At 42.4% G+C, this 24,392-nt stretch overlaps 1 long non-coding RNA gene across 3 annotated transcripts; it reads left to right on the top strand.

The window, feature by feature from the left end:
- Positions 1-5,998: 5,998 nt before the first annotated feature.
- LOC121023227 (uncharacterized) lies at positions 5,999-19,281 on the top strand. 3 transcript variants are annotated; one of them, XR_005787307.1, is made up of 3 exons: positions 5,999-6,055; positions 12,811-12,913; positions 18,332-18,363. It is a non-coding gene; the product is annotated as an uncharacterized LOC121023227 (long non-coding RNA). The 3 variants fall into 3 exon arrangements; XR_005787308.1 differs by lacking the exons at positions 5,999-6,055; positions 12,811-12,913; positions 18,332-18,363 and adding exons at positions 17,231-17,450; positions 17,775-17,881; positions 19,064-19,281; XR_005787306.1 differs by lacking the exons at positions 5,999-6,055; positions 12,811-12,913 and adding exons at positions 17,235-17,450; positions 17,775-17,881 and having other exon boundaries at positions 18,332-18,366.
- The last annotated feature ends 5,111 nt before the right edge of the window (positions 19,282-24,392 follow it).

Below are 24,392 nucleotides of genomic sequence, written 5' to 3'. Positions count from 1 at the left end.
AAAAAAAAAAAAAAAAAAAAAAACGCAAAAACTGGATTCTGTTTCTTTTATGACCCAGAAGTTGGCTCCTTGGGTTTTGCAGCCAGAAGGTGGTTTGGTGACCTTGACAAGAAGAATTTCAGTGAATCATAAGACCTCTTAGTTAGTGGTGAGTCATTCTTGTCCGTGGACCAAAGAAACAGCTTTAAACCATCGTAGGTGACCTTTGGGCTCTGGAGTCAGGCAGTCTGGGCTCAAATACTGACTTTGGTCACTTGCTGAGTGCCCTTGGACAAGTTATAACTTTCTCTAAGTCTTAGGTTTCCTATTTGCAAATAAAGACAACGTAAGAGCCCTAACTTCATAGGGTTCTAAGGTTAAAGGAGATAATGCTTATAAATTGCTTGGATGTAAGGACTGAAACATGAGAAACACTCAGTGTCGGTTGTCGTTATTTTTAAAGAGACTTTTTTTATCTTAAAAAGTTTTTTAATGCTTATTTATTTTTGAAATACCATGAAATTGGATATTCCATACAGAAGTCGAATCTCTCTTTCTTCCTTCCTTTCTTTCTTTCTTTCTTTCTTTCTTTCTTTCTTTATGTTTGTTTATCCATTTTTGAGAGAGAGCAGAAGCAGGGGAGGGGCAGAGAGAGAGGGAGACACAGAATCTGCAGCAGGGTCCAGGCTCTGAGCTATCAGCCCCTAGCCTGACTGACATGGGGCTCGAACCCACGAACCCCGAGATCATGACCTGAGCCAAAGTCAAACGCTTCACCCACTGAACCCCCCAGGTGCCCCTGGAGGCTTGTTCTTCTGACACAGACCACATTGCTCCCAGCCTCAGGCTTTTTTTTCCTTCCGTATTTCTCTTCTCCCCTGTGTTGTCAGCATTTTCCCCACAGTCCCAAATTCCTGTTCATTTCTCCAGAGAGTGGTTCAATCGGCTCACTTGTTTTATTGCTTTCTGAAACCCCGGCTCTCAGGGTCCAACCTCTGCCACGAAGCTTCTTCTCAACAAAGACTCCTTCCTCTTCAGGAGGAAATTTTACAGCAGTTGTATTTGATAAACATTTGACAAATGATCTCTCTTTTGTCCTAGTTATCCTCATGTGTGAGAGGAGATGTGTAATTTTGGATGGGGATGGGCATTTCCCTATAGTCTGTCTGAGAGCCTGTGTTTTCTCAGCAGAGGTGATATCTCAGAGGCTTGACTTGGTTTTCTGACCAGTGGAACAGAGATTTGGGGGTTTGTGGGGCGCTGCCTATACCTTTCTCTCTTCTCCTTGCCTTGCAGGGACCAACTTCAGGACGCAGTGCAGGGCAGGGGGGGTGGTAAGAAGAGCCTTGCTGGCTGGGGGGAATTTTCTCTGCTCTGTAGAAAGCCAGCTTCATCCCTGAACTGTGTTCTCGGGCTCTCAGCTTGTGTTTTGCATGTTTGTTTCACTAAAGAAGTCTTCAGGGTTTTCTTTATGCCTTTTAGCAAACTATATTCTGTTCCTTAGGTATTTTGCATTTGGAATTATGCCTTGAATTGCAGCTTAATTGTTCTTCTTTTACTTTACTTCTCTATAATTGCCAAGCTTTCTAATTTTATTTTCTTTTTAAAATACCTTTTAAAAATCCTCTCTCCTTAGCATACACACACACACACACACACACACACACACACACACGCAACCTAAGCGTAAATAGAACAAAGTATGTACAGGATTCGTATGAGGAAAACTACAAAGCTTTGATGAAAGAAATCAAAGCAGAACTAAATAAATGGAGACAGACTCCATGTTCATGGATAGGAAGACTCAATAGTGTCAAGATGTCAGTTCTTCCCAAATTAATCCATAAATTCAATACAATCCCAGTTGAAATCCCAGTGAGTGATTTTGTGGATATTGACAAGCTGACTCTAAAGTTGAACATTTAGGGGCGCCTGGGTGGCTCAGTCGGTTAAGCGTCTGACTCTTGATTTCTGCTCATGTCACGATCTCACACTTCATGAGTTCGAGCCCCATGTCCAGTTCTGCACTGACAGCATGGATCCTACTTCAAATTCTCCCCCCTCTCTCTGTCCCTCCCCTGCTTGTGCTCTCTCTCTCTCTCTCAAAATAAATAAGTAAACTTAAAAAATAAATAAACATTATTTAAAAAATAAAGTTTAGGGGCTCCTGGGTGGCGCAGTTGGTTAAGCGTCCGACTTCAGCCAGGTCACGATCTCGCGGTCCGTGATTTCGAGCCCCGCGTCGGGCTCTGTGCTGACAGCTCAGAGCCTGGAGCCTGTTTCCGATTCTGTGTCTCCCTCTCTCTCTGCCCCTTCCCCGTTCATGCTCTGTCTCTCTCTGTCCCAAAAATAAATAAACGTTGAAAAAAAAATTAAAAAATAAAGTTTAACATTTACATGGAAAGGCAGAGACCCAGAAGAGCCAACACAATATTGAATAAAGTTTGACAACTCACATTATTGGACTTCAAGGTTTAATGTAAGCTACAACAATTGAGACAGTGTGGTACTGGTAACAGAAGAGAAAAATAGACTCGTGTGTCAGAATACCAAACCTAGAAACGGACCCACAGATAGTCAACTACTCTTTGACAAAGGAACAAAGACAATCCAATAGGGAAAGGATCATCTTTTCAACGAATAATGCCGGAACAGCTGGACATGTCTATGCAAATAAATGAATCGAGACGCAAATTTTACACTCTTCACAAAAATGAACCCAAAACGGATCTTAGACCTAACTGTAAAATGCAAACCTGTAAAACCTCACAAAAGATGGCCGAAAAAAATCTAGTTGACCTTGGGCTTGGCCATGGCTTTTCGGATCACAAAGCGTAGTGAAAGGAAAAAAAAAAAACCTGACAAGTTGTACTTCATTAAAATTAAAAACTTCTGCTCTGTGAAAGACGCTGTTTAACAAATGAAAGACAAGCCACAGAGTAGGGGAAAATATTTGCAAAACACATATCTAAAAAGGAAGGGTATCCAACATACACAAACTCAACCCTGAGAAAACAAACAACCCAGCTTAAAAATAAGCAGAAGATCTGAACCTGGAAAGATCTGAGCTTTAAAGTGATGGCAAATATACATATGAAAAGCTGCTCTCCCTCTCCGGTCATTAGGGAATTGCAAATTAAAACTACAAATTAGATGCTGCTTCGCACCTACACCACCAAATTCTGGCAAAGATACCAGCAACCTAATTTCTCATTCAGTGCAAGCAGGAATTCAAAATGGTGCAGCCACTTTGGAGGACGGCCTGGCGGTTTCTCACAAAACTAAACATACCCCTACCATATGATCCAGCAGTTGTGTTCCTTGGTATTTATCCAGTTAAGTCAAAAACTTATGTCCAAACAAAAACCATAGCAGGTCCTATACAGGGAGTGAACCCTAATAAAATCTGTGGATTTCAGTTCAGAGTAATGTATCGATATTGGCTCATCGCTTGTAACAAAGGTCCCTCACTAATGCAAGACGTTAATAATAGGGGAACTGTGTTGGGGGAAGGCACGTTATGAGGGAATATATGGGAACCTTCCTTCCACTTTCAGATCCACTTTTCTATAAACCTAAAATTGTCCTATACATTAGCTCACTGGGGCAGTTGTAACCAAGGACCGCAAACTGGGGGACTTACAACAACAGAAATAGATTGTGTCGCAATTCTGGAGGCTAGAAGTCCAAAATGAAGGTACTGGGAGGGCTGGCTATGCCCCTTCTAAGACTCTGGGCAGAATCCTTCTTTTTTAAAATTTGTTTATTTATTTTGAGAGAGAGAAAGAGAGAGAATCCCAAGGAGGGTCTGCACTGTCAGTGCGGAGCCTGATGCAGGGGTCAAACTTGCAAATCCTGAGATCATGACCTGAGCTGAAATCAAGAGTTGGTTGCTTAACCGACTGAGCCACCCAGGGGTCCCCTTCCTGGCCTCTTCTTAGTTTCTGGGGAGTCCTTCTGGGAAGCTGGCAGTTCTTGGAGTTCTTGGCTTACGGCTGCCTCAGTACAATCTCTGCCTCCATCACCACATCCCTGTTTCCTATCATCTTTGCTCTGTGCATGTGATGTTTGGGTCCAAAGGTCCCCATTTTATAGGGGCACCAGTCGCATTGGATTGGGCCCACCCCAATGCCCTCATCTTAGTTTGATTATCTACCTACATTCTATTTCCAACTGAGGTCCCATTCATAGGTATGGGGGACTTCCACATATCTTTTTGGGGGACACGATGCAAGCTATAACATGCCCTAAAAAATAAAATATAAAATTAAAATTAAAAAAAATAAGGGTGTTAATTTTTAAAAGTCTCCTCTCCTTCTCTGGATAGGAAGATGGGAAGAAGTAACCTTCCTGGCTTTGGCTTAATTCTCTGGCATAGATATTTGACTAGTAATACCTATAGGCTCCAAGACTTGATGGTATTCACAATATGATTTTATATCATTCTCAGTATTCTATTGAAATAGAGGGGAAATAGTGAAATTTAAAGAAAAAAGAACAAATTCTTCTTTTATAGGACATAACTAAAAAATGAAAACTGCCCTCAAATATAAGCTATGATGAGTATCATGGTCTAGAAAGCAGCAAATAAAACTCGTAGAGTTTGAAGACAATTCCCGGCTTATAGCATCTGTGCAAAGAAGTCAGGATCGGGGGAAGAGAGGAGCCCAGTTTGTGACTGCGTTCGTTATGACACCGCACACTGGCTGGTCAGCTGCCTTGTTTAGATTAGGGCACTAACAAAAGCACGCTTCAGATTTCCTCACAAGTGGGAAGAGTCCCTCTGTTCCAAGTCGTGAGCTGTGATCTGGGCCTCAGTCATCTCTCTGTCTTGTCAGATGAAGCAGTGTCTCTAGGACAACACAGATCTATCTCTGCCAGAGACAAGTGGCTGCCTGCTGCTCGGGATCTACTCTCTCCCTCTCCCTAACTGACCTTACCCCAGTTTTCTTTGAGACCATGAGCCTAGTGAGAACCAGTTGTCTCTCCTTACTCCCTTGTAGCTGGGGGTTCCAGGAGACCTAACTGTGCTGGTGGCCTGGTTGGAAGTCCCCAGAAAGGGCTGCCCTTCATAAATCAGAGAAAGGCTTTCCAGATCTTCCTTCCTGGATGTGGGTACGATATCTGGAGGTTTGGCAGCCATCTTTTGACCATGACTATGCGGAGCCCACTCTCAGGAGAGTGGAACTGAATGAGAGAAGAAATCTGGGACACTGATGAAATCGGGGCCCGTGGCTGCTCCGTCCTCTTTTTTTCTCCTCCACACTTTTTCTTACAGTTTTATTTGTCATTTGGGCTTTAGGATTTGCCACATTTTGGATTTTGCTAATTTGCAAGACACCTAATATCTACTTATTTGGCTTTATGCAATGTTAACGAACACCAATGATCATTACAGGCTCCAAACACATGATATTCTAATTTTATTATTCCCTCATTTATAAGCAGTGATAAAGGGAAAGGTTTGCCCATCAACTATTTGGTTGCTTTGAGGAACAATTCATGCAAAAAAGATCATGTAAACTCTTGACCCTTTTTTCTTTATCACTCTTCGAACTAAGGGGTTAGTGTCCTACTGTCCTTAAAGGCAACCAATTCAAAGATTTTTAACATGTTCATTTGTTTGTTTTCATCGTGAATAACTCCTGGACTTACATATATGCGATGTGTTTACATCCATAGCTATTATTATTTTTATTCATGTTCAAACTATCCTAGCCTTTGGCCCCTGGGAATCTCTTCAAGTGGCTTCTGAGGCGACCCCACTAAGTATAATGCTTTTTATACATTTTTTTATGCCCTTTGTGAGGTTGTGGAAGTTCACTCCTTACTATATTGGCTAAGAGATTTTATCATGATTAGAAGTGAAATTTTATCAAATGTTCTCTCTGCATGTATCGAGATGATCATATGGTTTGTAATCCTTTATTATTGTGATGAATTTTGTAAATCACTCTCCTAGTGTTAAATTAGCCTTTTTGGAAATTCAAGTATAATGAACAAGTGATGTTATATTCGTTTCAGGTGTATAATGTAATGATTCAACAATGCTATGTGCTACTCAATGCTTATCACGGTAAGTGTGCTCTTAATCCCCTTTATCAATTTCACACACACCCCCACCTCCCGTCCGGCAACCCCCAGTTTGTTCTCTGCATTTTAAGAGTCTGGTTTTTTCATTTACCTCCTTTCTGTTTGTTTGTTTTGTTTCTTAAACTACACGCATGAGCAAAATCACAGGGTATTTGCCTTTCTCTGTCTGACTTAATTCATTTAGCATTTTACCCTCTAGATCCATCCATGTCATTGCAACTGGCAAAACCTCATTCTTTTTCACGGCAAAGTAATATTCCATACTGTATATACACCACGTCGTCTTTATCCATTCATCCACCAATGGACATTCGGGTTGCTTCTATACCTTCACTATTGTAAATAAAGCGGCACGAAACAAAAAAGGTGCATATATCTTTTCCAATTAGTGTTTTCATTTTCTTTGGGTAAACACCCAGTAGTGGAATTCCTGTATTATATGGTAATTCTATTTTTAATTTTTTGAGGAAGCTGCATGCTGTTTTCCACAGTGGCTGTACCAATTTGCATTCCCACCAACAGTGCACAAGGACTCCTTTTTAATCCTAATCCTTGCCAACCCTTGTTATGTCTTGTGTTTTATTTATTTATTTATTTATTTGTTTGTTTGTTTGTTTACTTGTTTATTTTAAGCCATTCTGACAGGTGTAAAGTGACATCTCGTTGTGGGCTTAACTTGCCTTTCAATCCCAGGACTCGACTTTCTTGGTCATGATACATTAATCTTTTTATGTATTGTAGGATTTCATTTGTTCTGTTGAGGCTTTTTGCCTTTACGCTCATGAGTGAGATTGATCTAGAATTCTACTGTCTCATAACATTCTTATCAGGTTTTTAGCATGCCAACCTCATAAAGTGAATTGGGGATTTTTTTTTCCTTTTTAAAATATTCTTTGGCAGTTAATAGTACTTATTTCTTCCTGACGGTTTGGTAAAGCTGGTGGTAAAGCCAACGGGCCTCAATATTTCTTCAAGGGTATGTTTTGAAACTACTGATTCAATGTCCTTAATCAGTTTAAGACTATTCCTTTTTTCTTGATAACTGCATTTTTAAACAAATTTGTCCAGCCCATTCATTTTTAAAATGTACTCGTTTTTAAAATGTCCAATCCATTCATTTTTAAATGAATTTAAAATTCATGTTTAAATGTATTGGCGTATATCACATCTTCTTATCCATTTGGTCTCAGGAGGTATGTATTCTTGATTCCTTTCCCAGTAGAATTCACTGGGGACTTTGTCCTCTCTTTTTCTTCATAAGCTTCAACCAAGGTTTTCTATTCATTTAACCTTTTTGAAGAGCTAACTTTTGGTTCTGTTGATCCTTCTTCTTCTTTGTTTCCTTTATCATTACCATCTACTTTCATCATTCCATGCTTCTACTTCCTTGTCATTAATTCTGCTGTGTTCTTAAAGCAAAATTGGGTGCTTACCTCGTTATTGTAGAGGCTTGCTTTTTTTCCTAATGTGAATACCTAACCTAATAGAGTACTGTTTTGGCTCTCCTGTAGGTTTGATATCTAATATTTTTATTATTTTTTATGTCCAACTATTTTCCCCTTTCCATTATAAATCTCTTTGGACCAACAAGCAGTTTAAAAGACTATTTTTAATGTCTAAGTGTATGATTTTCTCCAGGTTTTTGCAGTTGCTAATGTTTATGTGCTCCAGTATAATTGCATTGTGGTCCTTATATGTATGTAATGCCAATCCTTCTAAATTTGATGCAGAAAGCAGATGGTCAATTTTCATGTGCATTCCATATGTGCCTGAAAAGGATGTGTTTTCTTTAATTTCAAGGTGTAATGTTATATGTTGTCTATATATTTATTCATATTTGGTTTGTTCAATTTATCAGTTATGGTTTGTCCACTACAATTATCTACAGAGAGATATATTAAAATCAAAATCTCCCATTATTAAGATGAATTTTTATATTTCTTTTTCAATAGGAAATAGTCACTTTTTCAATAGTCAGTTTTTGATATACGTATTTTGAAATTAAATATCAATTTCCTATGCATTCATTCTTATGCATTGAACCTTTCCTCGTTATCTTTATCTCTAGTGAATCCCCAATGAAACTTACTTTCTTTAAATTCTTTTTTTTTAATTTTTTTAATGTTTATTTATTTTTGAGACAGAGAGAGACCGAGCATGAATGGGAGAGGGTCAGAGAGAGAGAGGGAGACACAGAATCCGAAACAGGCTCCAGGCTCTGAGCGGTCAGCACAGAGCCCGACGCGGGGCTCGAACTCACGGACCGCGAGATCATGACCTGAGCTGAAGTCGGACGCTTAACCGACTGAGCCACCCAGGCGCCCCTAAATTCTCTTTTTTAATATGAAGTTTATTGTCAAATTGGTTTCCTCTTTAAATTCTTTATGTCAGCTTTTGGGGGGTTAATATTCAACGAATACATATTTTCCTATTCATTGACTTTTAATCACTGAAGGTAATACCTTATAGGTATACCTCTTGTACTCAGCCTATGCGTGGCATTATTTTAACTCAGTCTTCCACCCTTTCCTTCGAACTGTAGAGCTTAGTCATTTTACATTTATTATAGTTACTGATATGCTAGGTTTCTATTCATTACTATAATATTATATGGTTACATGTGTCTACTTTTTCTATTTCTATTTTCCTCCTTTTTCTGCCTACTTTTGGAATGATTGCAAGTCTTCTACCCACTCATTTCATTTTTTTCTGTCTACTTTGTTTGGAAATTACATTTTCATTCTTTTCACAGAACTCCACTGCATGGCTATATCATAGGGTACTCAACCAGTCACCAACTCATGAACATATAGGCTGTTTTCAGTCTTTTGCTACTATACACAGCACTGTAACAGATAGCCTTTACCATTTCTACTTTTTATTTATTTTTATTTTTTTAATATTAAATCTATTGTCAAATTGGTTTTCATACAACACCCAGTGCTCATCCCAACAGGTGCCCTCCTCAATGCCCATCACCCACCATCCCCTCCCTCCCACCCCCCATCAACCCTCAGTTTATTCTCAGTTTTTAAGAGTCTCTTATGGTTTGCCTCCTTCCCTCTTTGTAACTTTTTTTTTTTCTCCTTCTCCTCCCCCATGGTCTTCTGTTAAGTTTCTCAGGATCCACATAAGAGTGAAACCATATGGTATCTGTCTTTCTCTGTATGGCTTATTTCACTTAGCATAACACTCTCCCGTTCCATCCACATTGCTACAAAAGGCCAGATTTCATTCTTTCTCATTGCCAAGTAGTATTCCATTGTGTATATAAACCACAATTTCTTTATCCATTCATCAGTTGATGGACATTTAGGCTCTTTCCATCATTTGGCTATGGTTGAGAGTGCTGCTATAAACATTGGGGTACAAGTTCCCCTATGCACCAGCACTCCTGTATCCCTTCGGTAAATTCCTAGCCGTGCTATTGCTGGGTCATAGGGTAGTTCTATTTTTAATGTTTTGAGGAAACTCCACACTGTTTTCCAGAGCGGCTGCACCAGTTTGCATTCCCACCAACAGTGCAAGAGGGTTCCCGTTTCTCCACATCCTTTCCAGCATCTATAGTCTCCTGATTTGTTCATTTTGGCCACTCTGACTGGGGTGAGGTGATATCTGAGTGTGGTTTTGATTTGTATTTCCCTGATGAGGAGCGACATTAAGCATCTTTTCATGTGCCTGTTGGCCATATGGATTTCTTCTTTAGACAAGTGTCTATTCATGTTTTCTGCCCATTTCCTCACTGGATTATTTGGTTTTTGAGTGTGGAGTTTACCATTTCTACTTTTTAAAGAGTAGTTTCTAGCCTTATGAAAGCTTAGATTTTCAGGTATGCATATGTTGCCTATAAAGACTAAAAGTAAAAAGCATCTTTAACCTCCTCTTGAAAAATACAAGGACCTTCAAGAACTTTAAAAATGTCCAATACTCTTTCGATGTGAATTTTATATTGTCTAGAATTTTAATTCTACACTGCTTTTGACCTGTAAGTCTAATATTATTAATGTTTCTTGTGTTATAAATGTACATTAGATTTACCGACGTATTCGTCAATTTCTTGGCTTGCCATTTTTCCTTATATGATAGGTCTTCCAGCTGCTGTCCCTTTGGAATTCACCTTGTTCCTTGAATCTGAAAATTGGTGTCTGTCCACTATCCTGGATACATTTTCATCTATAATTTAAAAAATATATATGATCTGTCCTCCTCATGCTGAGAGTCTGTTAAGACATTTGTCACACCCTATCATTGTAGGCTCTCTGTTTCCTGACTCCTTTTTCATGTTTTGTTTCCCTTTGTGGCACCAAGTTGCCTTGTAGAACATGTTTCTCACCTGTCTTCAAGTTCACTGAATTTCTCTTTAGCCATCTCCAATCTGCTGGCTAATCTGTCCATGGGGTTTTCATTGCACTGCTTGCTTTCTCATTTCAATTGTTCTTTTTAAAAAGTGTCTTCAGGGGCGCCTGGGTGGCGCAGTCGGTTAAGCGTCCGACTTCAGCCAGGTCACGATCTCACAGTCCAGGAGTTCGAGCCCCGCGTCAGGCTCTGGGCTGATGGCTCAGAGCCTGGAGCCTGTTTCCGATTCTGTGTCTCCCTCTCTCTGCCCCTCCCCCGTTCATGCTCTGTCTCTCTCTGTCCCAAAAATAAATAAACGTTGAAAAAAAAAATTAAAAAAAAAAAAGTGTCTTCATACTCATTTTGTGTGATCTGTTGTTCCTAGCTCATATTTTCAAGATCCCTTTTAGGACTTTTTTTTTTTTTTTCTGTCTGTGGATCGTGCTGGCTCTCGCACATAGTGCTTTCTTTCCTTGTGGGTTTTGTGACTTGTGCCACGGACACCTTATTTCCTTGGACCATTATTCCCAAAAAGCCTTTGAGTCCTGGGATAGTGCTGAGTTCTTTCAAAGAGGACCCACATTTGCTTTTTGTAGTAGCCTGGATGTGATGCAAACATGGGACTACTTTATTTTTTTTTTTTACTTTTTAAAAAAATGTTTATTTATTTATTTTGAGAGAGAGAGAGAGAGTATGTGTGAGCAGAGGAGGGGCAGAGAGAGAGGGAGAGAGAGAATTCTAAGCAGGCTCCAGGCTCTGACCTATCAGTGCAGAGCCCAAGGCGGGGCTCGAACCCACAAACCATGAGATCATGATCTGAGCCAAAATCGAAAGTCAGATGCTTAACTGAGCCACCCAGGGACCCCTACCTGGGACTACTTTCAATAAAATTATCTACAAGTGGTTTTTAGAGGCTACAGAGATCATCTGAATTGAGTCCCAACACTTGGACAATATCTCCTTTAGAGCAATGTATTCTCAGGGCAATGTTTGTTCTTTTCCCCAGCAGTTAAGTCTAGACAGGTAATTTCCTGGCTTTAACCGTCTGCAGTTAAGGTTTATTTCTGGTTCACCCTAACACAAGAAATTATGGCCCTCTGGGTTCCCGGTCTTATGCATCTATTCTGTATCAGATTCCTTACTTGGGATGGTCTCTAAGATTTCAATCTGGCCTCTCACACCTGTGTACGTATCCAAGCAGAACCTCAAGTTTTCTACGTTTCAAGAGAAACCTTCTAAGTGAAAACTAGCTTTCCACTTGCTTACCTCCTAAGGTTTGTGCTTTTGCTTTGCTCTGAGTCTCTGTGGATTCCTTGCTTTGGTTCCATCCAATGATGCATTTAAAAGGCACGATTGAATATGGTCACTTCAATCCGAAGGGTTGGACAGGGTGCCCAAACTGCCTTACTGCCGGAAGCTGAAGTTTGGCTTTTGGTTTTGACAGAAACTCTTTGGTGGCCCAGGGACTAAACACAAACAATCCTACCACGGCCCACAGGAAACTACTCATGCTCCATCTCTCCTCCATGACAGGTCCCTTAGATGAAAACCAAAGCAATAAATTACCAACTTATAATAAATCACTACTGGTGGCATTTCTGACAGGTTGTCTTGTCACAAGCGAAGGATATGCTTTTCTAAGTGAGGAAAGAGTGGGTGGCTCTTGTGCGAAGGTTGAGATAACCTGATACAACTCCTCCAGGGCAGTGATGAACTTGTCGGGACCATTTCAAAATTTTCCAAAGGGAATAATATCCAGGCTGATAACGAGCCCTCAAAGCAACCGCTTAGCTGCCCAGAATAGCTCAGAGCATTTTGGAGCCTGCAGTTTCTCTCTCTCTCCTGAGACTCGGTATTGCAGCCATTCACAACTTAAAGAGCATGATTTATTCATCCCCCAATATCATGAGAACCAAAATGGATTGAGTTCATTTGAAATGCAGATGTGTCTGCACTGTAATTACAAGTGCCCTTGTGATTTTTACCACGAAGCGCAGCCCTCAAGTGGAAATGAGAAAGATGTGGGCCACAACAGCAATGAAATATTTTGGCCCAAGACTGAAGCGAGTTTTAAAATACACACAAAGAGGGGCGCCTGGGTGGCTCAGTCGGTTAAGCGTCCGACTTCGGCTCAGGTCATGATCTCACAGTTCGTGAGTTCGAGCCCCGCGTCGGGCTCTGTGCTGACCGCTCGGAGCCTGGACCCTGTTTCGGATTCTGTGTCTCCCTCTCTCTGCCCCTCCCCTGTTCGTGCTCTGTCTCTCTCTGTCTCAAAAATAAATAAACGTTAAAAAAATAATAAAATAAAATAAAATACACACAAAGAAGAGCGGGAAACACACGAGGAACAGACTTGGCTAACATAACTTTTTTTCCTTCCCTCTGATAAATACCTTGCTTTAGACCCCATGAAGGGACATTCGTGGTGACCACAGGCAGAGAAGGTAAAGGGGACATATTAATTATCCTGTGGAAGGTGTCTTGTTCAAGAGACTGCAGAAAGCTGGTGAGCATTTCTGAAGGCTTCTCAGAGGCACAAAACTAGCTATGATTCACGGAAAATGGCATTTGCTTTAGCGAAAATGCCACACCTCCTTTTGAGAGACGTGAGCTACTTAAGTAAGACACGATTGAATCCTGGGGCACCCTCAAGACTCACATCCACATACAGATTACATCCCACGTTGTACCCTTGTCAGAGGCCATTTCTGAGACACACACACACACACACACACACACACACACACACACACAAACCCACACGCAAAACACCATTTGTTAGAAATATCTTTAGGAGACCATGATAGCATCACTTTCCCCTGGGACCTTCCAGAGAGCAGTGGTTTAAATCTTAGTTTTACCCACCAGCTGTGCCACCTGGCACGAATTACCTAATTTTTCTCCTCATCAGTTCCCTCCTCTACACAATGGGCGTAATGATATCTACCCCATGCGATGCCAGAAGGCGGAATGCCTGTGAAAATAAAGTCTACACAAGTGTCAGTTGAGTTTACCATTGGGCACAAAGCATATTTATACAGCAGAATAGCAGAAATCCCAGGCACAGAGTGAACGGGCCCACGGTAGACCCCTCCTCCTCTTTCACTCTTGATCTTGTCGACAAGTTCTTTTACAAGTTACAGTGTCCAGGCTCCACCCTGACCAAGAGCAGGAGGGCAACAGCATTAAATGCCTTTGCTCAGTTGGGGTATTGAATTCTTGGGTGGGCTGTTGCCTTTATGGCAGGGGACAGGTCCCCAAACCAGAAGTTCCTTCGGTTTCACGTGGCCTTCTTCTTTAGGGGAGCCTCTAATACGAATGTTCCTGGGTCGTGGGACAGGTGGATATTTGCTAGCAGGGACGACAAGGAGGAGAGTTCGCCATTGCGGGAAACTCTGTGATCAACTTTGCCCAAGAAAAACCTGAATTGGCCTGTGTACTGTGCCCCCTGTGAGAGTCAGGGAGGCCCCTACCCTATCCATGTCTGATACATTTGACCCCGGCCCCTTATCACGGTAATTAAACAGGGGGTGGAGGGCTGCCTTTCCCAAAGCCAGCCAAGTGATAAGCCAGCCTGTGACCTGTAGCTCGATCCCCCTTATGAATGGCACGTCAGTCCCGAACATTTGAAACGACCCTCCAATTCCCACGTTGTTCTCAGGAGAATTGTTTCTTCCAAGCAACTGCTGCCTGATCTTAGTTTGCTCTTGAGTCTCAAACTATGTGCATTCTTTTTTTTTTCTTTTTTAATGTTTATTTTTGAGAGAGAGAGAGAGAGAGAGCATGTGCGAGAGTGGGGGAGGTGCAGAGATGGGGGAGGGATCCAAAGCAGGCTCTGGGCTGACAGCAGAAAGCTCCATGTGGGGCTCGAACTCAAGAACTTCAAGGTCATGACCTGAGCTGACTTCGGATGCTTCACCGACTGAGCCACTGGGTGCCCTGTTGTGTACATTCTTTAAGACCTCTGGTCATGGTAGTCCAGTTTGCCTAACAACTCTGTTACTGTGCCCTGAGACATTGATATTTTGAGTGTGTAGGATCCATAATAGTGACATGTGAATTACCGATGCTTACAGTGTAACCGTTGATCAACCCCTGAAGATATTGTGACCTAGCGTCTTCTTAGGAAAAACTTGCCTGAAAAGTTTAAGCTGGAATGTCATTAGAACCACGGTTTAGGGGGCGCCTGGGTGGCGCAGTCGGTTAAGTGTCGGACTTCAGCCAGGTCACGATCTCGCGGTCCGTGAGTTCGAGCCCCGCGTCAGGTTCTGGGCTGATGGCTCGGAGCCTGGAGCCTGTTTCCGATTCTGTGTCTCCCTCTCTCTCTGCCCCTCCCCCATTCATGCTCTGTCTCTCTCTGTCCCAAAAATAAATAAAAACGTTGAAAAAAAAAAAAACCACGGTTTAGAAAAAAACTACAGGCGGGGCGCCTGGGTGGCTCAGTCGGTTAAGCGTCCGACTTCAGCTCAGGTCATGATCTCGCGGTCCGTGAGTTCGAGCCCTGCGTCGGGCTCTGTGCTGACCGCTCAGAGCCTGGAGCCTGTTTCAGATTCTGTGTCTCCCTCTCTCTCTGACCCTCCCCCGTTCATGCTCTGTCTCTCTCTGTCTCAAAAATAAAATAAACGTTAAAAAAAAAAAACAAAACTATAGGCTCCTTATATGTTTGGCACCTGCATTAGGAATTGTGTACAAATTCTTCATAATGTCTGTGCATTGACCCTCAGAACAACCAATAATTCTCAATTATGGGAGTGCCTGCGTGGCTCAGTCGGTTGAGCAGCCGACTCTTGATTTCAGCTCGGGTCATGATCCCAGGGTCTTGAGATTGAGCCCCATGTTGGGCCCATGATGAGCTGATGAGCATGGGGCCTGCTTGGAATTCTCTCTCTCTCTCTCTCTCTCTCTCTCTCTCTCTCCCTCTGTCTCTTTCCCCCGCTACCACTTTCTCTCTCAAATAAAAAAATAAATAAAATTTAAAAATTCTCAATTACGAAAGGAAAAAAGGATCTGAACGGACACCCAGGCACCACACCGAGCAAGGCATACAGGTGGCCAAAGAAAGCATGCGAAAAGCTTCTCAACATCACCTGTTGTTAAAGGTACTGCAGATTAAAACAACAATGAGATCCCACTACACACCCGTTAGAATAGCTCCAAGTCTGGAAAACTGGCAGGCCCACATCCTAGCAAGAATGAGGAACTCTCGTTCCTTGTTGACCCTCTCTCTCTCTGAGACACAATATTGAAATCAGGCCAAGTAATTCCCCTACAGTGGCCTCTAAGTGTTCAAGTGAAAGGCAGAGTCACACGTCTCTCACTGTACATCAAAAGCTAGAAATGATCAAGCTCAGTGAGGAAGCCTTGCCGAAAGCTGAGACAGGCCAAAACCAAAATCAAGAGTCGAACGCTCAACTGACTGAGCCACCCAGGTGCCCCCGGAATTGAACACTGATTTCAGTGAGTGGATGGGAGTTGATGGGAGCTAGGTTTCTCAGCGTTGGATAGAAAGTTACAGACAAGCAAGGGGCAGAGGCTGGATATATATATATATATATATATATATATATGTATATATATATATATGTATATGATCTACATTATAAAATATACATATGATATATATAACTGTATCTTTATAGAGGTCTCTCTCTATTTCTATATGTGTGTGTGTATGTGAGATACATATAGCCTGTGTCAGAATCCCCCCCCTTTTTTTTTAATTTATTTGAGAGAGAGAGAGAGAGAGAGAGAGACAGACAGAGACAGAGTGCGAGTGGGGGAGAGGCAGAGAGAGAGGGAGACACAGAATCCGAAGCAGGCTCCAGGCTCCGAGCTGTCAGCACAGAGACCGCCATGGGGCTTGAACTCACGAACCATGAGATCATGACCTGAGCTCAAGTCGGACGCTTAACCGACTGAGCCACCCCGGCGGCCCCAGAATCCCCTTCTTTTTTTTTTTAAGGCTGAATAATATTCCATTCCGTTCCATTCATCTGTTGATGGACATTTGATTTATTTCTGCCTTTTGAGTGTGAATAATGCTGCTGTGAACTTTAGTCATTTTTATTTTTAATTTTTATTTTAATTTTTTGAGAGAGAGAGAGAGAGAGAGTACAAGCTGAGAAGAGGGGCAGAGGGAGAGAGAAAGGATCTTAGCAGGTTCCACACTCAACACAGAGCCCAACGTGAGGCTTGATCCCATGACCCTGGAATCATGACCTGAGCTGGAACCAACAGCCAGATGCGTCATGCACTCAGTCACCAAGGGGCCCCTAAACGTTTTTAAATTGACAAATGTGGGGTACAAGGTAGAGAAATGTAGGACGCAGTATGTGGACGTTAGTGGGACAGGGGCTACTTGAATCCCCATGTAGAGAGAGGGCATCTCAGGCCAGACTGCACCAGTAATTTGGCAGAGAACTTGGCCCCTGACTCCCATGGCTGACAGAGACTTGGATTCCCGGTGAGCTCTGGCTGGAACTTGTCCTTGTTAGCAGGGACTTGAAACGTGTTTCTCTCTGCATTTGAAGAGGCCGTGCAGAAATAGGGGTCTCCTAATTCTCGAGCTTTGGGGCATATGCCCTTCCTGCAGAAGTTGTGTGTCCACGACGGTGGCTTTGTGTCCAGTGGGTCCTTAGGAAATTTGCCAAGTGATTCACTGAATGACTGATGTGTTCACCGAGTTAGTGAGGAAAATGACACACCCTGGGGTGGGGGGCAGGGTATGAATGTATGAATGTGTCAGATGGATTCCGTACTGGAGGAAGATTAGCTGATACCCAAGAGAAGAAAAAGAAGTATCTGATGGACCATACAGCATTCAGGGGACCCCTCTCCTCGTTACTGATATTTTCTATTTGCTACCAGCCTTCTTTGGAATGCCTTTTTGAGAAGGAGATGTCACATGTAGTTTTGATTCTTAGACGGGGTCATAAGATGCCTTCTATGAGAACGAATACTGAGGCATCCGGTGGCAAGGAGTGAGGGTCTCCCCTGTAGGAAGCGTACAGAGAAGGATCTAACATTTATGGACTGGTTGCAAGGTGAGAGCCAATGGCTTGGTTCACAGGGACGGCTTTTTGCACTGGGTGTAGTTCGGGGGGAGGGTGGGGTGGGTGAAGTACCTTAGAAAGAAAAGTGAGAACATAAGTTTATGCACCCAATCTGAGTTTTGAGAGAGCTTGGAGTTGGGCTTTGTTCTGGAGGCCAGGTGTGGCCTTGCCTCAGGGTGGGTGTGGCAAGGGTGGGCAGATGTGGATGGTTGTGGGAGGTACAGAGCTCAAGGGGCTCAGTGTGTTCTTTGGCTTGGCCCTTGGGTGAGTGACAAACGGATTGCAGAACAAGTGCTGTCTCCCTCCTCTTGGCAGGTGGGTGTGTAGCCTGTGGGTTGGACCAATGTGGTCAAGAAAGTCTTGCAAATGGGCAGTCAGAGGCGATGGTGCCTCAGGGCCTGTTGGCAGCACCAGAGGCCAAGGTGAGTTGATAAACGTGAGGAATTTGCATACCAACGAGGCCAGGAGCATCACCAACTAGTTGGAAAGTATACTTTGGGAATGAAACGTTCATCAAGCCCAAATCCTTCCAGTTGTCAAGCAGTGGGAGAGTATCAGGAGAGACAGAGGAACGGCCTTTGCTCTTAATCAGTCTTGGTCATCTTATGATCCATAAGCCCCTCCCAGGAGCCCCAGCATTATTCCAGATAGATTCAGACTTTTCTTGACATCTAGGAATTGACCACATTGAATAGGTGTGTTCCACGTCTTATATCAATGGTTCGGAAATGCTAACAATCCCAGCCAACGTTGACGATCTAGTCACTTTTCTCTGTCCTTTCACTACTAGCCCAGTGCTACATACGCTAAAAGCTGATGCCTGAACCGTCTTCTAAAAACGAATATCTGATTGTGTCTCTCTGCTCTTACAGCCTTTCATCAGCTTTCCCCGGCTCAGAAAATAAAGGCAAGTTCCTTGACATGGCTGGTGAGGTCTTGCCTGGTCTGGCCCCACCTCCTTCTCCAGCCTCACTGCCCAGCCGGGCCCCCTCGCCCTGTCTTTCAGGCTCTCGTATTTGCCAAGCCCTCGTCTGCCACAGGGACATTGCACATGCTAGGTTTCCTGCCTGGAATGATCTTCCTCTTTGTATCTAGTTAATTCTTATTCACCGTGACTCAAAGGTCACTTGCTCAAGGAAGCTTTTTCTGATCGCTCTGACCAATTTAAATACCCCCATTATGGGCTCTCAGGGAACCACGAGCACTTGCATTTAGAAACGATTGCAATTGTGTATTTATTTATGTATGTTTTTTATTGGTGTTTGTCTCTCTTCCAAACTGTTAGCTCCGTAAGGGCGGAAGCAATATTGCTTTTGCCCATCGTTGTATCTCAGTGCCTGTTATTCCCTCAACAAATATTTATCGAGCACCTGCAAACGTGACAGAAGCTGCTCTGGTGCTCAAGATACTCGCATGAACAAAATGGAGGTCCCGCCCCCCATGGAGGGTGCTTTTTAGCACAGATTAGTCTACTAATATTAGCTTCATAAAATTCATCAATAGTTACCATGTACTAGGGCACTTGCTAAGTGCTTTTCATGAATTACCTCACTTAATCCCCTCAAAATCTGATTTTTACCTTTTTAAAATTCCTCTTCTTTCAGCTGTTAAAAATGGAAACTTGAGTCTCTCAAGCCCCTCATTTCACGGCATATTATTGCTAGCAACCTGCTGGACTCTTCCTCGGTTCACGGATTGATTTTCCTTTATCCCCTATTTCTGCTCCTGTAATGCACTCTTCTATACCTGAAACAATTCTGGTGGATCTTTTTGCTTGAATGTATTTTTCAAAAATGAAGTTTGCCACTTTGATGTGTCTTTATTGACGTGTGATGAATTTTTAATTTCCACAAAATTTGTATGTTATATATTTCTTTTCCCCATTGGCACTGCTCTTAAGATCTATCCATATTGTATCCATCTAATTCCCCAGTTCTAACTGCTGTCTAGTACACTGTAAAATGCATTTAATACACTGCACCCCTCCAGTTCTTAGAGATGAACAACCACATTTCCATCAACGTAATAAATGTGTGATTTACACAATGAACACACTCATACATTTCTCCTTAGGTATGTAGAGACAAAATTAAACACCTGATGAGCGGCAGAACAAGAAGTTTCATGCAGCTACAATTTCTCACACCTAGAATTGGTGTGAATAGCAAATATTAATGATAGAAAACAAACTGAGGGTTGATGGAGGGAGGTGGGTGGGGGGTGGGCTAAATGGGTGATGGGTATTGAGGAGGGCACTGGTGATGAGCACTGGGTGTTGTATGTAAGTGATGAATCACTGGGTTCTATTCCTAAAACCAATATTTCATTGTATGTTAACTGGAATTTAAATAAACATTTGAAAAAAAATCATGTAAATATTACATACTAATTGTGGAAATGTAATGATAAAACTTTCTAAAACATTAAATGGTACCAATTGGACACGTTTAATAGATAAGGAATTAGAATGTTTGAACTGTGCTTACAACCAAAGAACAAAGGGGAGGCAATAGTATCCAAGTACATTTGGCACTAGATCTTTACTATGCAAGTAGGGAATCCAGAATGTTTCTTAGTTTCAATGGAAGCCTCTTCCATGGGTCTACTGTTAATGGACACAAAGAGCATATAAAGTGCATCATATCTACCATAGCCCAAATCAGACAGGTTCGCTGCATTCTGGCCATGCAACAATATAGTGGAGTTTCATGTAGAGTATTGAACATGACGACATCTGAGATTCTTTACCACTTTAAGATGTCCTTGTTTAACTTGTGAGTCTATAGGCTGACTGTTTCACTTGATATTGTGAAAAGAGATTGAAGACACAGCTGCTGCTCTCAAAGAACTCAAGGTCTAGTTAGGAGACAGACAATAAACACCTAATTAAATATGGCAGGATCTTTGCATTACCATGAAACCACACAGATCTTTATCATAACACAGAAATGAGATTACTCAGGCCAGGAAAACAGAGTCAGGTTTCCCTATGGAGGGTGATGCCTGGAAGGAGGGGTAGCAAGTGTGTATGCAGACAAGGAGGAAGACATGCCCTGTGTCTGAAACTGTACATGCCAAAGTACACAGGTGAAGTAACAAATGATTTTATTTTATTGAAAAATAAAATAATACTCTTCAATAGCATTTACAAAACCAAATATCTAGGAGTGAATTTAATGAAAGATAAGCAAGAATTTTACCCTGGAAACTGTAAGCATTTTTGAGAGTAATTAAAGAAGATATAAACAAGTGGAGAGATATACCATATTCATGGATTAGAAGAGTCAAGGTTTTAAAATATTAATTTGCTCTAAATTGATCTATAGTCCCAATGGAGTGTCTACCAAAATTACAGCAGGTTTGGGGGGAAGAAATAGAAAATCTAATCCTAAAATTTTTATGGAAATTCAGAGGAAGTGCCAGAAGTGCCAAAATTATCTTGACAAAGTGGAAGCGTGTGGAGGAACTTACACTACATGATTTCAAGACTTGCTATAAACCCAATAATCAAGCAGCATGCTATTGCATAGGAATAGACACGCAGGTCAATGGAGCAGAAGGGAGAGTCCAGAAATAGACCTATACTTTTGCAGTCAACTCATTTTAGACAAGGGCACCAAAATAATTTAGCGGTGACAGGAAAATCTTTCAACAGATAGTGCTGGAAATACTGAATATTCTTATGAGAAAAAAAACAACGTCAACTCCTGTCTCACTGAACAAATAAAACAATAATTTGAGATGAATCAAAAGTCTATATGAGAAAAACAGAACCACAAATCTTCTAGAAGAAAAGAGAAGAGAAATTCTTTGCAACCTTCAGTTAGATGTAGAGTGTTGAGACAAGACACAAAAATGACAAACCATAACAAGAAAGTAACTGATGAAGTGGACTTCCTCACAATTAAAAATTCCTGCCCATCAAAGTTACCATTCGGAAAACGAGCAGACAAACCACAGATAGGGAAAATCTATTTGCAGAACATATATCCAGAATATATTATTAACAAATTAATTAATGGGAAGGTAAACAACTCAGTTTTTTAAATGGACAAAACATTGGACAGATGCTTCACAAAAGATATACGGAAGTGGCCCGTAAGTACATGAGAATGTACTCAGATATACTCAGGTTATTAATTGTCAGAAAAATGCAAATTAAAAGCACAATGAGATACTGTTACACACCCACCAAGAATGGCAAAATTAAGACAACAACAACAATGACAATACCAAATGTTAGTGGGGGTGTGGAGAAGTTGGACTCTTGTCTACGATGATGGAAGAGTCAAACAGTACAAGCAGTTTGGAGAACCATCTGGCAGTCTGTAATAAAGTTAAGCATACAGCTTCCCCATGACCCAGCAATTCCACTTCTAGGCATTTGCCCAAGAGAAATAAATGATTTTCCACAAAAAGGCTAGCATAAAAATATTCTTAAGGAGTCTTATTCATGATAATCTCAAACTGAAAACACCTCAAATGTCCATCAACAGAAAAGTCGATTTTTAAATGGTGCCATATTCACACAATGGAATACACCCAATAATATTTTCAATTCCATTCCATTTATGAAGTTTCAGAACAGACAAAACTCATCTGTGGAAATAGAGGTCAGAAAATGGTTGCCTCTGGGTTGGGGGATGGTTGATTGACTGGAGAGGGACACGAGAGACCTTTCTAGAACACTGGAAATGTTTGGTATCTTGCCCTGCATACGTTAATTGTCAAAACTCATTGAACTGATCCCTTAGGATTTTTAAATTTTATTGTATGTTAATTATATCAACAGGAAGGGAAAGAGGGAGGGGAGGAAGGGGAGAGGCAGGCATCCAGGCTGGCAGGCACAAGGTCTGCAGAGACTCTCGAGTGATTGCTTATGCCTAGAACGTTGGTGCCTTGCTGGGAATGGGTAAGAAGGGAACCCTGCCTCTGCTCACAAGGCCCAAGGTGAGTATGACCTTTCTCCCACTCGGGAAAGAAAGAGGAAGCCTGAATGATTCTGTGCAGCCGAATGACATTTGTGCCTTAGAAAGGTCACCTTGACGATAGGTGCTATCTGCTATGACCAGGCGGATGTTCCGGGACATAATCTGGAGATTCCAGCTGGTTACAGTGGTACAAGCGATGTTATTTTTAACTTCCCCAACAGGAGGGAAGAGCATTTCTCTGGTTGCTAGGAGAATCGTGTTCTTAGCAGTTGCATTGGTTCCTAATTTTAAGTCTTGGGGGAAAGAAAAGTCTTGGGGGAAACTAGAAAACTTTACGAGCCAGTACCGGTATGCCGTGCCAGGACTATGCACCTGCTAGAGTGTGGGCTATTTTTCTTTTAGTGTATTCATGAGTGACTGTCACCATAGCAACAGCGATGCTAGACAATGCTGGGTCATTAATGGAGAAATCCTGCTGGCTGGGTGGTGAAGGTCAGTACAGGAAGCCTTGTTCAGGACCAAAGGCAAGTGTTAGAACAGATGGGATACCCTGATAGCTACCAGGGTAAGGGGGGCGGGGGGGAAGGTTGTAGGCAGAGGGTAATCTGACAGGTGCATAGGTTTACTAGCAGCCCATCAGGGTCATATTTCCTATGGAGCAAAATCTCAAATCCTCTTGGCATTGGGATAAACCTTAGTGTGGTTTCTTGGGTATAGTACATTTGTCCAGACTCAACTATAGAGAACAAACTGAGGGTTACCAGGAGGGAGGTGGGTGGGGGGATGGGTAAAGTAGGTGATGGGGGTGAAGGAGGGCACTTGTCTTGATGAGCACCAGGTGACGTATGGAAGTGTTGAATCCCTATATGTACCCCTGACATTAATATTACACTGCATGTTAACTCACGGGAATTTAAATAAATACTTAGAAACATAAAGTGCACGTTTGTCAAATCAAAGACCTCATGGTGGCAGTAAGAAAGAGAAGCATCCCAAATTGCCTTCTGGCTTCGGAGTTTTGGCTTTCTCATAATCTCCATCAGTACCCAGCTTCATTTAGTGGCATGGACAATTGACCTAAATCTCTTCTGAAGTGTTTGTGAGACATAGGTTCGCGACCTCCTCTCATCCCCATAGAAAATACACAGGACTGGGGCGCCTGGGTGGCTCAGTCAGTTAAGCATTTGACTCTTGATTTCGGCTCAGGTCATGATCTCACAGTTCGTGGGTCCGAGCCTCACGTCAGGCTCTGCACTGGCAGCGCGGAGCCTGCTTGGGATGCCCTGTCTCGCTCTCTCTCTGTCCCTCCTCTGCTCATATACTCTCTCGCGCGCGCGCTCTCGCAAAATAAATAAACATTAAAAATAAAAATAAAAGAACCTGATGCTGGTGGTTCTTTGGACCTGGTGCTCAGGACCACCCTCTGGCAGAGCACAGGGCTGTGTCTCAGCATCCCTGACTCATTTCAATCCCCAATACAACGCTCTCTGCACCTCACCACTGGGAAGCAACTTCGGCAGCTTTTCAGTGTCGTCCGGAGGTGATTCTGTGATGAGATGAAGAGTCCTCCCTTTTGTTTTGGTTTTCAACCTGTGTGTGCAGGTGGGGATGAGGGGCACCGTCTTTCTACCCCGCTCCAAGGCGGGCCCCTCTCCCCCACTGCAGGTCAGAAGAGAGCCTCCAGAAATTCCCTAGACCAGCACGTCTCACCATCTTTTTCCCCACTGGGTCACACGGGACGGATGGGGTCCCCATGGGTGGTGAGACTCAATGGATGCACTTAGATTTTGATGAAACGGCCAAAAAATTGTTTGACGAAAGAAAGGACTGCGATGATGCATAGTCGTTAGCACCATCTTGGGTCTCTCGGGGCAGGGGGGCAGGCTTGTTGGCATGGGGCGGGGGGGGGCTCACCGCTGCCACTCCATTGCCTAGATTTCTGTGGCATTGATCTGCAGGGAGAAAGAGAAAGAGTTTTTGTGCTCCACCCCTTCCTGTAGAA

This window comes from Herpailurus yagouaroundi, unplaced genomic scaffold, assembly GCF_014898765.1.
Source record: "Herpailurus yagouaroundi ecotype Mexico unplaced genomic scaffold, PumYag 530, whole genome shotgun sequence".
Taxonomy (NCBI): domain Eukaryota; kingdom Metazoa; phylum Chordata; class Mammalia; order Carnivora; family Felidae; genus Herpailurus; species Herpailurus yagouaroundi.
This window is presented reverse-complemented; position numbering and strand designations above follow the sequence as displayed.